The following is a 15,937-nucleotide window of genomic DNA, read 5'->3' on the forward strand; positions in this document are numbered from 1 at the left end:
GCTCTTTGCCAGCCCTCCCCTTCCAGTGATCCAACCCAGTGTACCAGCATCCTAAACTGAATCCTTCACTGCAGGTGTGCTTTGACCTACACAAGTAGGATAAATCCAGTAGGACAGCACCTCTCCATTAGTGCTTTCTAAAATACACTGATCTTCTGCTCACTCCATCACACTACTGACTCATATTAATTTTGCAGTCAACCAAACATTTGGGGTTTTTTCACACATGCTGTTGAGGAATCTTTATTCCCAAGTAACATAGGAGCAAAACTCCATTATGTAATTTCCTAGTCTACCAACTTACAAAGAGAGTTTAAAGCATATCTGGGCCATAAGGAAGTATCCTTGTAAGCAAGGATGGAGGAGCTAGCAGACAGTCCTGTCCTCAGCAATACAGAGGAAGAGATCTTCCTTTATAAAGGAAGGCATGCCAGCTGGGTCATACCACAGTACAATTGCCACGAACAGGGAAGGAAAAAGAATTACCATGTATTAAGAACCTACTGGGGGCCAAATCTATTAGGTGCTATATATATGTTATCCAAACTTTAGTCCTTAACAACACCGAATCAAGGTGTAAAGATGTAAATAAATAAATGCCAGATAAAAATATCCCCATTTTATTTATGAGGAAATCAAGACTCAGAGCATGACTTGCACAAAAGCTGAAGAGCAATGGAGCCTTATTTGACTCTAAAATCTGTGTAATTTCTTCCACACAGCCAGCCAGGAGTGAATAAATGTGGGTGGAGGCAGCAAGCAGCAAGGGCACTTGTGTAACGCTTTACAGTTTAACGGACTTTCACCTACATTAACTCTTTTAATTCGATCCTCATAACATCCTCATGTGGTAGGCAGAGCAGGTGATACAATCTTTATTTTACAAGTAAAGATATCAGCACTCCGAGAATCAAGTGACCTACCCAAGGTCACCCAGCTAGCCAGTGAGGCTGCAGGGCAGACCTTAACCCCAAGCTCCCTGTCAGCAAGCACCATGTGAGCACCTCCCCCTCTCCCCCCCCCGGGCTGCCATTTAGAGCAAGGAGGACATCAGAGGGCTGGAGCAAGTACTTATGACTGATGTGGATATGGGAAAGGGAACAGCTCAAAACCCTAACCTTCCCAAGAAAATGTAATGCTCTGTTATTGCTTTTTAATCATCTCAAGGCTTCAGGAGGCACAGGAGAAGGAAAGCCCTGGTTAACGGCCCAAGAAGCAGAGCAGCTTAGAACAAACAACACTGCTGTTTCTTCCACACAAGGCAAGGCCGCCTTTTACCACGGACAACATCAGTGCACTAGATCGTTGTGGCGAAGGGGGCTGTACACCTATCCACCAGTGGACCTATTGACCTTCATTTGATTTCTTCAGCAAAGCCAGAATCTTAAAAACAAAAACAAAACTCAAAATGAAATCAAATGTGTTCATTTCACAATCCACTGAAGACATGTGAATTTAACATCGGTCAGGTATGCACAGAACATCTGGTTTAACCAGTTACTTAAACTCCACTTAAGTCAAGCACCATCTTATTCAAGCCCTCAAAATAAAGGCTTTGTCTGTTAATCTCGTTTCAACTGCTGGTAACCGGTTCCCACATGGTCCCAACTGAGATCAAATCCCCCCAGCTGGGAGGTTCTCTTTTTTCCTATGCCACCAATTCATGTCTATTGCCCTCTCTCAAGGCTGGCTGAGAAACTGTTCTCCTAGAGGACCCTAAATTACCCAGGGAATTCTACATGCCCTCAACACGCAAGCTGTTATCTCTACCTGTCAACAGATGGTGCACACATGAAAGTTTCTTAGAGTTTTGTTTCTTCAACCAAGATGTTACAAAATCCAGGAGCAGACCCTGAACTTTTCCAATGCTTTCCAAGCCTCACTGTGGTTCTAGTTCACCCAAACACCTTAAAAGAACATACAGATGGGGGCACCTGGTTGGTTTAGTGGGTTAAACATGTGACTCTTGATTTCAGCTCAGGGCATGATCTCAGGGTGGTGCAATGGAGCCCAGCGTTGGGCTCTGCACTGGGCAGGAAGCCTACTTAGATTTTCTCTCCCTCTGCCCCCCCCGACTCCCCACTCACGCACTCTCTCTCTCTCTCAAAAAAAAGAAGAACATATAGATGCCTGGACTGCTCTCAGAACAGATTCTGCTACAGAGAAATGTGTTAAACCACATAATGAGGCTGCCATATCAGCATGTCAGCAAGATGCAAACTATGGAAAAAAGAGATGAAGGGAGAGCTTGTAGATTCAAAGAGACTTAAGAGACCTGACAGCCAATGTGATGTTTGAACTTAGTTGATTCCCATTTCAAACAAACACAAAGTGAAAACAACAAACAAAAACAAAAGAAAATTTGGGACATTTGGAAGACAACTGAAATTTTGGACAACATTTGGGTATTCAATGATATCAAGGACTTTTTGCTATTTTCTGTTTAGATGTAATAATGGTATTGTGGTTATTTTTTTTAAAGTTTACATCTGGTAGAGAAATGTACTGAAATATTTTGACAATATTTGAGAGTAATGTGATGATAAAATGATATGAGGCCAAGAATTTGCTTCAAAAAGGAGTAAAGAGAAACCTAGATGAAGCAAGACTGACCATTAGTTGATAATTACTGCAGCTGGGTATTAGCTTCATGGGGGTAAGTGGGGTTCATTATGCTTTTTTTGGTCTAATTCAGTATATCTGTGAAAATTTCCATAAAGAATTTTAATTTCCCCAGGTTTGTGAGCTGTTGAATTTCTTTGCTCTCCCACCCAACCTTAACACACTCATATGCACATTCTTATATAGAGACCACCTATTCCAATGTGAATTCAGTGTTTATTCTCCGGAGAAGAAAGGGGATGTGGTTGTAGGGCACTTTTGTACTGTGTACAAATACAACACATTTCAGAGTTTCTCATATGATTTGTTCTAGTTCTAGACTGAGGCATGTAGAAGAGCTGTTACTAACATCAGAACAGTCTATCTACCTCTGAAAGACTAGTCCCTCTCCTTTTAAATTAAAAGTTTGTTTCTTTCTTCATAAACTGCCCTGCCTGCAGTTTGTGAGGTTTGTGTGCTTGTGTGTGTGTATGTGGGGCCACCATGTACATCTGTGCAGACTGTGCACAGTGCAAGGGTTTCAAATCCAAGGGGGCATCCTTCACATTGTCAACACTGTAGATTTGTATTTTTATGATGACAACTGTCTTGCAAGCGGTAATAAAATGTCTTGTTCTAACAAAATCAGTATTTGAAACCCTTTCAACTGATGGAAGCAGGGATCCTTTTCTAATTATGGACTTACCGTAGGGGGTAGCAGTGGACTCATCTGCCCGACTGCCTGAGTTTGAATTCCTTTCCCCAAACCACTCACTGACTTTACAATCTTCCTAAGTTACTGAATAACCCTGAGCCTAAGTTTCTTCATCTGTAAAATGGGATGGTAAAATTGAGAGCATTAGCTTTAAATGCATATGAAACAGTGTCTGCCAAGTTGTAAGCCCACAATCAGAGCCAGAGATTAGCTATTAACATATCTACTCATACATATCTAATTTTATGGGGTGTGTGTGTGTGTGTGTGTGTGTTATGTCATTCATAATTCATCTAATATCTTATTGGAATGGACTTCAAAAAGACTATGTCCATTATTTTACTAACTCAGACTGTTTTAAAAAGAGGACTTTTTTCTTAACCAAGTTTTGAAAGATGCAGTCAAGCTCAAGGTCCAGGTAAGAAGCCAGGGTTTATAAGCCTTTCTGCACGCAGGAGCTATGTGCATATGCTGATCAAGAGCTCTCCGAAGAAATATTCTGGGATTTTTCCATCCTGCTAACTACTTGGCCTGTAAGCCTGTAATGGGAAAAGATCCAGTGGGAGTTGCCAGCCACAAAAGGGGTATTACCCCACAGGCAGAATAGAGGCAAAATGCTTCAAGAGGTTAAAAGTCTATTTTTAAAAGGAAAGAACACAGAGTATGCCTTTAACTTGTGTTAAAAATAAACTCAGCTGCCTCCTTTACACTTCCCACCCCCTCCCCCTGTCCTCCCATAGCCTGCACTGCCCATAGGGAAGAAAGAGTACTAGTGTTTCACTTTGTTTCTCCCCATGAGTTTTTCTTTTCTTTTCTTTTTTATTTCATCTTTAGCCAAACATGAGCTACTTGGTTTTCAGTTCACAAAACAAGTTGCATTCTCTTTCAAAATTTCCTCAGGGATCCACAGGAAGCAGTTTGGATTATCATTTACAATTAACCTGTGTCAGGGGCTAAGGAAAAAAATCCACATGGAGATAAATGAAATGGATCCCTGCCAACTTTCCCCCATGCCTGGGAAGTGTCTGCAGGGGAGCTCATTCAGGCCAGAGGGTCTTTCAGGGAATGCTGTTTAACATTGGGGTGTAAGCACAGGCTTTTCCTGGGGCATGGTTACCCTCAGAAATGCTGCTTTGCTGATCTGCTTTCAATAAATTCTAAACAACTACAAAAATCCTATAGATCAGATGTGCCAGTTTGTGTTCATGGAAGAGCTAATCTGTACAGCAGAAAAGCTGCTGTCTGGAGTGAATAATCTTGATTTCTTAATGTAAGTAGATGGTAGAGATATTTCAAGACCCCAGTGGAAGGCAAAGATGTTGAAGAATAGAGAGACACAGGTCTGTCTGTACACAGGACTGATATTTCATTGGGTGGGGGGAGGATGAGAGATGAAGGGGTCCCTGGGAATTTGTTTACTTATTTTTTTTTTTAAAGAAACAGCCCTTAGTCAACATAAGATAAAGGAAAAAGCAATAGAATTCATTTTAAGAAATAAAGTTCTAGTCTCAGGTCAGCCTCACCTTGAAATGTGACCTCAACGAAGCCATTCACTTCCCTACAGTTTCCTTTTTACAAAATGAGATCCTCACCTTCTTAGATCTATTCTTTCATAGGAATAGTGTTAAATTATATACAATTGACAAAAACAAAATACTGTATCAGAGCATTTAACAAGTTTAAAATCTCAGTACAAATATGTACTGATTTAAACATCATTCAAATTTAATGAAGTGATTTTGATGCATGTCTGGAAAGGTAGAAGGGAAACTCTATCAGTAAAGATGGAGGTCGGGCCAATTGTTTCCCATTTTTCATGAAAAGGAAACCACTCTAGTGCATACCTGGGGGCACTAGCACCTAACCAAATATGCCTTGAAAACAGAGCACAAGTAGATGCCAGGTTCCTAGCAGACATTGATCAGCCTCGGGGGCACTATGAAGTTCTGCATGGGGTCTTCTACTCCATATGCTCAACAGACATTATTACCCAATGACTACCCAATGAAGTCATGCATATATGCAACTATTTTTCAAATGTATATGGATTGGTTGTGATTAATAAGATACAATTGATAAATTATAACTTTGTTAACTTTATTTCTGTATTATGTATTAATAAAATAAAAACTCATTTTAAAACATTAGCAAAATCAAGTAGATTTTCAGCGTATGTTTTTTTCTTTTTTTTTCAGCCCTGACCATCGTGGATTTATTGGTACTAATCTGTACTGATTAATTTGTATTAAATTGTATTTATTTGTCTTAATCTACTTGCTCAAGTGATTTCCTTTCCTTAATCTCTACTGTATACTGTGTCTATATTTTACAAAAGGAAAAGCCAAACTATAATAAGTATAATGGATAGGAATGTGCATAACAAGCCAATATTAAAACATCAGGACTGCCTCACATCTGATACTTTTCATTTCAGCAAACTCGACTTCCTGGTCACTCACTCTCATTTCTGATGACTCAATTATTGTTGAAATGTGTATCTGATTTTTTGAGTCATTTATATATTTTTGTATTGAGACATAAGGGACATATAACATTGTATTCGTTTTAGGTGCACAACATAACGATTTGATATTTGTATATACTATGAAATGATCACCACAGTAAGTTTAATTAACATTCATCACCTTTCATAGTTACAAAATTTTTCTTTTCTTTATTTTTTTTAAAGATTTTATTTACTTATTTTAGAGAGAGAGAGAGAGCATAAGCAGGGGGAGGGGCAGAGGGAGCCAGAGAGAATCTCTAGCAGACTCCCCATTGAGCGTAGAACCCAATGAGGGGCTGGATCTCACGACCCTGAGATCATAAGCTGAGCCAAAAATCAAGAGTCACACAGTTAACCAACTGAGCCACCCAGGCACCCCACAAATTTTTTTTCTTGTGATGAGAACTTTTAAGATCTACTTTCTTATCAACTTTCAAATATACAGTCCAGTAGCATTAACTACCATCACCATCCTGCACATGGAAGTTTGTACATTTTGATCCCCTTCATCCATTTCACCTGCTTTCCTCCCCTGTCCCTGGCAACCATGCAAAATATATTTCTTGATCAACCAGTTCTAAAATTACAACTTCTCTCAGCTAGAAACCCTGGAACTTAATATTTAATTTTTTGCCTTAAAAAGGCCTCTGCTACATTAGTTCATTAAGAAAGTAATGGGACAACAATGATTGTCAGTAACTCAACGTACTGCACTAGAAGTGAACAATCAAGTCTATGATAAAAACATTTGACTCCGTATCTACTTATTTGTGTTGTTCCAGGAAGGACTGAGGGTGGCTTACAAAGATACATACAATTCAGCAAGATACAATCCACTAAATATAAATGGGGGGCGGGAGCAAAGAAAATAGGATAGAAAGTGCATGGCATTGGTGAGGTTAGGACATAAAAGGCGTGCCTTGAAAATGCTACGTGCTCCCGAGCACTGAGCAGCTCGACTCTGCCCTTTGTATGCAGCCAAAGGAAAAAGGGAACCATTATCAGGTACACAATTCATATTACTTGTTAAATAAATACAGACTGGCTTCTCACAAGAAGACCAACTCTTTCAGCTGGCAAGATGAGAGAAAATTCAGGAAGGGCAGCATCCCCACAGCATACTGTTGCAAATAGATCAAAAACTGAGTTTTAGCCAATATCCTCATGCCAAAATATGAGTCAGTAATTAATCCAGTACAGCCTTTCCAACATTTGGTGGAAATTATCTTTGCTTTCTTATATGGGGAAGCCATCAGAGAAGACTGATTTGCTTCCACTTCATACACCAAGTCGATTACACAGATAAAAATAGAAATAATGTGTCCTAGCAAAATGTAATTCTCAGTCCCATCTTACCTCCAGATGTGTTTCCAAATTATAATCTTTAAGTGCCCTGGAGAACACCCCAATGGTGACCTTTAACCCCATTTTATTTTCTCTTATATAGTCCTGTTGCAATTTTCCCCATTCTGACCATTAGCCTTGGTCGCCTGGAGCACTCAGAAAAATGGATGGCCTCTAGGAAGGGAGAGACAGAAGAAGACGTCGCAGGACTAGATGAAATGGCAAAGCTGGGACTCCTGGGGATACAGTGTGGAGACAGCCGAGAATCAGTCCCTGAAGAGAGGCTGTGCCTGCAACTCATGACCGGACACCTCACTGCTGACTGAGAAGTCCAGAAACGAGTCTGGGAACATTCCCTCTCCCCGGGCACCAGCAAATCATCAATCCATTTAACATTCATGAAGCAGACATGCAGTGAGTACCTTCCAGGCACCAGGCACTGGGCTACTGCTAGGGAAAGAGAGGCAAAAGCTCCAGACTGTGCCACCACCTTCAGTCTAGCTGGACAGTCTATTATCTAGGGATTTCAATATGGTGGCTAAACACACAGGCTCTGGATCCAATTCCTGAGTCCTACTTCCATCTTTGTTATGTCACCTAGGACAAGTCAAACTCCTGGGGCTTCAGTTTTATCATCTGTAAAATGGTGATTAGCAATTACATTACAAAGAAAAAGCTTAGAACAGTACTGGGCAAGGCTTCCACCCCCAGACCACTGCCTCCTCCCGAAATACGTGTTTCCGTCATGGTGACCACAGTTGACTATGCATATGTTATTCCAGGCACTGTCCAAAGTATTCGACACATTTTCATTCATTTAATCTTTTTTATAGCCCTATACAGAGGATACTACTATTATCTGCATTTTGTACATCTGAGGCCGAGGGATTCAGTGCCTTGCCTAAGGTTCTCAGAGAGGCAATATATAATGGTCGTTACTGGTGCACACTCTGGGGACAAACTACCTGGGCCCTCCCTAGAAGTTGTGTGACCTTGGACTAATTACTTAACTTCTCTGGGTCTGTCTCCCCCCCCCCCCCCCCCCCCCGTTTGCTCTCAATCCATTCCGCATCTTCCCCATGACTTCTGAGAACTACATTTCAGCCACTGAGTGTCTAGTTAGCTCAGCCAATGGGAGACACTGGTAGAGAGAAATGTCAGCGTGTTTCATTCCCTGTTTGGAGCGGCAGCTCTAGCATGGCTGCATCTCCTCCTGGGATCCAATTCCTTCTTTCCCCCTGGGTTCCAGTTCCTGTTGGGCAGTCCCAGAACCTTAGCTCTGGTGACATCACTTCCCCCTTGCACCCTACCTTCATCCCTGTAACTTGCCGCAGCAGCTTTCTACTGTTGCTCCTTTCCAGGCTGCCTTGCCCACCTACTATCTGCCTTTTGTGCTCTTGCAATACCCTTGTGGAGGAAGAGACCTGTATCAAATTTCTTCTGGCAAACTATTAGAGTAGCATGGGTCTTCCTGATGGACTATGATGGATACATTTTGTGCTTCCACTTCTTCATCTGCTACATGCTACCTCACAGGGTTGTGAAATTAAATGAGTGAATACATTTGAAGTGCTCCGAACAGAGCCAGGCACACAGCAAGTGGCAGCTATTCTGAAACACCTGGCCAAGGCCCCAGATTCCTTTGCTAGGATCTTAGGGAGGAGATCCTGAAGACTTCAAGGATGAGATGAGTAGAAGTAAACCAGATAAAGAAAAAAGGGAAAAGTATTTCAGGCAAGCAGCTCAGACAGCTCAGTGGCCAAGAGGTAAGAGACAGCAGGTGTCCTTCTAAAAACCAGGAAAGGAAAGAGGTTCAGAAAGACCGGAACACGTGGACAGCACAAGGCGAGGGGAGAGTCTGGGAAAAACAAGACTGGAAGGGAAAACAGAACCAAAACATACCTTTTAAGTAATGTTAAAGGTGTTAAATGAGTTTTTAAAAGGAGGCCATTAGACTGAACTGGCTCTAAACACCAGGGTGACTAACATAAGCAAACCCAAATCTAAGCTTATAAATGTCTCGAAGTTAAGAAATCAAAACCTAAGGACAACCAATCACAAACAGCCAATTAGGCTTAAAGATATAGCGAATCAAATAATTTCCTTTCTTTGCTTCTACACCTGCTCTGTGTAAGTCCTTCTCCTGGATCCTGTTGGTGGGGTGCTCCTAACCGCTTCCAGTTTGAGATTCTATTCTAATTTGAATGGATTTTTGCTCAAATACACTTTAAAAACTTTTACTATGCCCCAGTTTATCTTTTAACAGGCTTTGACCCAAGGACAATAGGAAACCATTGGAGCATTTTAGTTAGCAGAGTGACACAACTGAATTTATGGTTTAGAGAGATTTCTTTGGTTGTAACGTGGGAAGTATATGGGGTGGGAGGAAGAAAAGAGAGAAAGGCAGGAAGAGCTGTCAGGAGGCCACTGCGTGTGTCCATTTAGGAAGCAATAGCTTGGACTAGGTGGTAACCGTGAAGTTATTCAGGAGGGTAGAGTGACAGGACAGGCATGGGATTGGAAGTGGCTACCAAGGGAGAAGGAGGCATCAAAAAGGATGGCCGGGTTTCTGACCTGGGGAAATGCAAACAGCAAGCAGCTCGGCAGAGTTATGGTTTACATCACCCGCAGCCAAACCCCAGCTCTCTCCACAACTAGCTGTTGAACCTGGGGCCAGGTACCAAATCACTCTGTGTTTCAGGTGTGTGGAATGGGGAGAACATCTGTACCTTCTGTTCTGGGCTCTCAAAAAGGTGAAATGAGGTTAAAGCATGTCAGATGGTTGGAACAGAGCCTGGAATATCACGAGCACACTGAATCTCGGTCACTATTAGGAGACGAAGCTCTCAGGAGAAGACATAATCTCAGGGGTGGGAGCATCATGAATTTAGATCAATCATGCTGACTATGAGACATCTACGGAACCAGAGAAAGAGTTCCAGTCTAGAGATAAAGTGGAAACAGATAGGTTTATAGGGCACATCCAGGGGAATGTCAACATTTAAGTGACAATTTCAGAAAGACAGGCTGTGATATTGTGATTTATAGCAAGAAACAGATATTTGGTCATTGTCCCTCTCCTGACACAGACCTCCTAAAACCCTTCAAATTTCCTGTGATGAGAGGTGTCTAGGTGTCTTTTGTGATACTAACGGGTGACATTCGGAAAGCACCTAAGGATGGGGGCTAGTTGCCGGTGGAGCCAACAGTATGATTTGAGGGTTAGAACTTTCAGTCCCACCTCACCCCCAACCCTGCCCTTTGGGGAGGGGGCGGGGGAGAGGGGCTGGAGGATGAATCAATCGCCAATGGCCAGTGATTTAATCAATCCTCCCTGTGTAATGAAGCTTCAGTAAATACCCAAAAGGACAGGGTTTGAAGAGCTTCCAGAAGGGTGTACATATGGAGGTGCTGAAAGAGGACATCAACTACCTCCATTTTGACGTTAGTCTGTCCTTTCTAATTGATTAAGTTCTTCTTCCAGCTTATCTGCGTTAAGACTCAGACAAAAGACCCTTTGGACAAAGCATCCTATGATGGGAACAGAAACTCCCCCTCAGGCAGGAAGGACTAACCTGAGCCAGCAAGACCCTAAGTAATTGACCCCAAGACAATGAGCGACCTGAACTTTATTGCCCACCTGCATGTACTCACTGACCTTTGTCCCACATTTTCCTTACAGAAACCTAGAAGTATTTTCAGCACTTCGGAGACACTAGTCCACTGTCTTCCCAGTGTTGGCCTCCCTGAAATAAATCCCTTTCTTGTTTCACCCCCAATCATCTCTCTGCCTTTGGATTTTGTCAGCAGCAAGCAGCCGAACCTCGTCTGCTGCGGACCCCCTGGGCCAGGCGCTCTTGCACCTGCGTGCCCTGACTACAGTGCTGGGAGACAGTGCGCCTTGAGAGGGCACGGAGGCACGGCAGCCCTTCCTGCATATCTTGCCCTCTCATCTCTTCCACCTGCATGTCCCTGAGTTCTAAACTCTTACAGTAAACTAATCATCTAGTAAGTAAAATGTTTCTCTGAGTTCTGTGAGCCACTCTAGCAAATTAAGTGAACCCTAGGAGGGAGTTGTTGGAACCTCCCGTCTATAGCCACTTGGTCAGAAGCACAGGTGACAACCCAGGTTTGTGCCTGGCGTCGGAAGTTGGGAAGCAGATGGCAGTGGGACTGAACCCTTTCCTACAGGATCTCACACTCTCTCCAGGTACATACTGTCAGATTGAGTTGAACTGTAGGACATGGAGCTGGGGTCAGAGAATCACTGAGACGTGTGCGGAAAAAATCCGCACACTGGAATTGGAGTCAAGAGTCACAGAGGCCCAGGAGGGACACGGAGAAAAGCAGTCTGAGAATTAGCAGCCAACAGTGGCTGCAGTCCAGTTGTGAGGGGAAAACAAAGACACCATAAAAATAGCAGGAGCTGGGACTGAGAATTATTGATGTGACCCGGGGTCTTTGCTTATCCTCTCCAACAGGGGTCATGTGACATGGTAGCAAGAAGCTTGTCTCCACTGAGCCGTAACAGAGCAAACAGCAGACATCCATGTCTGATCTTCTGTGCTGACCTTGGTGTCTGGGAATGACACAGCCCAATTTTTCTGGCCACTCCCCTGAACCCCTGATCTTTCCATTCATGTGACAAACCACACAGCCCATACTCCTACTGAGCACAAATAGCTGCTCTGATTGAGAACGAGCTTGAATGTGGTTCTCTGCCTTGTCCTATACACACACACAAAGCCATCTGTAGCTTCCTTATCTCCTTTCCAAGGTCCAAATAATCCTTTGAGTAATTGTAGCCTCAGATTTTTGTTTTGTTTTGTTAAAGACTCTGATTCCAGAAGGTTGTTCATATGCTATGTTTATTAAAATCCCAAGACATGGCCCACGGCCTCACTCCCAGGATTCTGATGACAATGCCAGCATTCTGTTAGCCCAAAAGAGGTCTTTGCCAGAGGACACCAGGGGGATTACTCTGATTCAATGCAGAAAGGTTGTGAAATCACTTTATATTCTTTCTAGCATAAGCAGGGGGAGTTGTTATTCTTATAATCATCATCAGAGCTTTCTACTACATTGTTTGGGGAAATAGTGATAAAAAACAGAGTACTTCTCTTCGGAATTCTACTACCCTCAAACTTTCATTAACACTCAGTTGATTTGAGAAAAGTTCAGCATTAAGCTTCCTGCAGCACTTTGGCACAATAGTACCTGTGCCTTTGGGATAAAGGCACTTTACTTTATTTTACTTTACTTTAGAGAAAAAGAATTTCTCTGGCAAAATGAATCTTTTTGCCAAAGATGGATTGGTTCCATTTCTCACTCCTCATTCTCAAGGTTAGCTGGGTTGCTGAACTCCCACAAACTGAGAAGAAAGTATTTAACAGCATCCAAACTAGCTTGGAAGGGACACGGAGAGAAACCAGAACTAAGGCTGCCCAGTCTGAAAGTTAGTAAGTGTTATCAAGTTAACAACATCCCATTTATCAATAGGTGACCAAAAGAAAGGGAATATTCATGAGTTTTTTTAAAGCTCCATGAAAAATAAGATGTATTAGCATAATTGACTTTATTATGCAGCAGTAACATAAATGGCAATCTACTCTCGTAGAATATTTGTGTTGAAATTAGAAAATGGTAGCACATTCACACACAAGAGCTAATGGAAGCTCTAAATATAGATTATATTCCATCTGGCTGACAAGAGCCTGCCTCAACACATTAAACAGAGGACCAAACCAGAGAAGGGAAACAGCTCTTAAAAATGTAAAAGAGAAAAGAGATTCACATGGAATTTTATCTGGTAAAGTATCAAGTCATAGAATCAAGTCATCTGTTTCATGGACTATTTTTATAACGCAGATGTTAATTTTGATGCTGTCTTTAGAGGCATAAAAAGAGATTTTTCTCCCTTTAAACTTGAAAGAGTTTCGTTGAAGTAGGTACCTCACAGCTCGTAAATGGCATTTAGTTGTTGGAAATAATTTAGGCGATTTGGCTTTGACATTCCCTACATTTGCACAATAAACAGGGCTGCTGTTTCTATTCTTTCAAAGCCATTTTAAATGCTAGTCCATGGGGACCATGTCCCCTTAGCATTTTGCAAGAGTTATGCTTTGCACTAACTGAACAACAAGTTTATGTTTACAAAACAAAATTATTTTTTCCAGTTTCAGCTCTGCTTATTAACAAAGTAAAGTAGATACTTCTCAAGCCAACATTTCCTCTTTGCTTATGGTTGGAGATCTTGACCCACATGAAAAAACAAAATCCACTGATGAGCACAGAAAATCACCCCCGCACAGAAATCTCTCTTTATAACAATCCTGTGGCACACAAGCCATCGTGATAACCAATGTACTCATAGAAAGTCAACAATGGCTATTTGCCGTTGATCTAGTTCCTCTATTTACGAGATTTTTGTGACATAAATAGATCAGAGAGTCTTGCAAAATGTGTATTTATGGTTGAACCTTTATGCATTTCAGAATTTGTTTGGAGTACTGAGGCATGCTATCCTGAGAGTGTTGTTTTCTTTTTGTGCAAACTCTGCTGAAAAACAAGAACAGTGAATAGGATAAAGAAAATTTAATCCAGGCCCTGGGTTAAGAGGGAAGATCACCTCTGGGCCTGGGGCCAGTGGGGCTTAAGTTCTCCTTGCTGGGATCTCCAGAGAAACTAACTCCCAAACATTTATCAGATCTATAGACCCCCTGCTTAAAAGCATCCAATGGCAGGGTGCCTGGGTGCCTCAGTAGGTTAAGCTTCTGACTCCTGATTTCAGCTCAGGTCCTGGTCTCATGGGTAGTGGGATCAAGCCCTGCAACAGGCTCTGCACTCAGAGGGGAGTATGCCTTCTCTCCCTCTGCCTCTCCCCACCGCGAGCTCTCTCTCAAATAAATAAAAATAATAATAAGCAATAAAACTGTGATCCTGGCCAACAAAACCCTACACAATCTAACCCCTGCTCAGACTCTACCAGCCCTGCTATGGGCTGAATTGTGTCCTCCCCAAATTTATACGAAGTCCTAAACCCTAGTACCTCAGAATGTGACTGTCTGGGGAGATAGGGTATTTAAAGAAGTAATTAAGTTAAAAGGGAGTGACATGAGTGGGCCCTAATCCAATGTGACTGGTGTCCTTTTAAGGAAAATAGATTAGAAGAAGGACAGGCACAGAGGAAAGACCATGTGAAGACAGAGGGAGAAGGCGGCCATCTATAAGGCAATGACAGAGGCCTGAGAAGAAACCAACCCTGCTAACAACTTGATCTTGGACTTCCAGCCTTCAGAACCTCAAGAAAACAAATTCCTGTTGCTTAAGGCACCCAGGCTGTGGTTCTTTGTTACAGCAGCCCTACTAAACGAATCCAAGCCCACTTCCTCTCCACTCCTCCTCTAAGCTTCACCCACCCTCGGCTTCCTTCTGTTTCTTTCAATATGCCTGACTGGCTCCCACCATAGGTCCTTTGAGCTAGCTGTGCCCTCCGCCTAATTTTTGCATGGCTCCTTCTTGTATTTCAGGTCTCGACTTAAATATCACACCCTCAAAAACTAGATAACCTAGAGTAGATTCCCCAATTTGATTTTCTCATCTTCTGTACCTCCTAATTAGCTCCCTGAGGATGGACACTATGTCTCTCCTGTTCACCACATCATCTCCAAGTCTTAGAACAGAGCTTGGTAGTGGGAAACTCAGAAAACATTTATTGAATGAATGAATGTTTGAATGAATGCGTAACAACTGAACATTTTTTTAAGGCACTAAAATCAATTAATTGGCATGAAAGGCCTGCCACAAGGTAAACATAACAGAATCAGTGGGGGCAAATTGAACTGAACTAAATTGAATTGAATTAGGCAAATGAAAAATGACCAATCTATAGAATTTGATTTTTAAAATTCCATTCTAACCTCTGTGGTCGAGTCTTGATGATGGAGACTCTATCTTTCAAAAATAAAGCAAAGAGGGCTCTGTTAAGAGAGAAGACTATCTGAAGACAGTTCCATCTGGAGAGAACAGTTAAAAGAAAGGGAGCAGGAAGATGACTACCCACTGTGTTCCCTCTTGTACTGTTCACAACTTTTGCCCGTGCATATATAACCTTTAGAAATAAGTTTCACAAAAGGTAAAGCAGAGTTGAGTAATTACTTGCCTTACAGATGTCAATGAAACTCTGGCCATTTCCCCATCCACCCCAAACACACACCATCATTCCTACTTCTGCCCCTTTGTTCTTGTTGATAAGGCTGGGAGGACACCCTCCCCCCCAATCTCTTCCACAAGTTCTCCTGTCAATTCAGAATCTCTAGTACATTCCTGTGGTAGGTGGATCACTTTGAATTATGACTGTTTCTTTAACACATTTGTCTTAACCGGACCTTCATGAAGGCAGAGACTTGGTCTTACTCATGTTAGTAATCACGCAACATTCAGCCCATGAAAGGGCTCCAGGGATACTGTGGACTGAGTAAATGCACAGAGTACAGCTCTTTCCTAAAGACAGCAGCTGACCCATCCAACTCTTTATTCCTTTCCTGCACTCCTCTGAGTTCTTATTATCTTCTCCTCCATTTCAAGCCCTCAATATCCTACAGCAGATCAAGAAGGGCAAAGAGAGCACTCAGCTCAATAAACACTTCATCAGGGGCCAAGGCTGAGCTGCATTCTACCTACCTGTCTTAACCCAAAAGGAAAAAAAATAATAAAGTGGCAGAGCCTTGTTTAGGCTTTTTAAAAAATTGAGATATAATTCACATACCATA

Source organism: Ursus maritimus, unplaced genomic scaffold, assembly GCF_017311325.1.
Source record: "Ursus maritimus isolate PB19 unplaced genomic scaffold, ASM1731132v1 scaffold_21, whole genome shotgun sequence".
In the NCBI taxonomy this organism is placed as follows: Eukaryota; Metazoa; Chordata; class Mammalia; order Carnivora; family Ursidae; genus Ursus; species Ursus maritimus.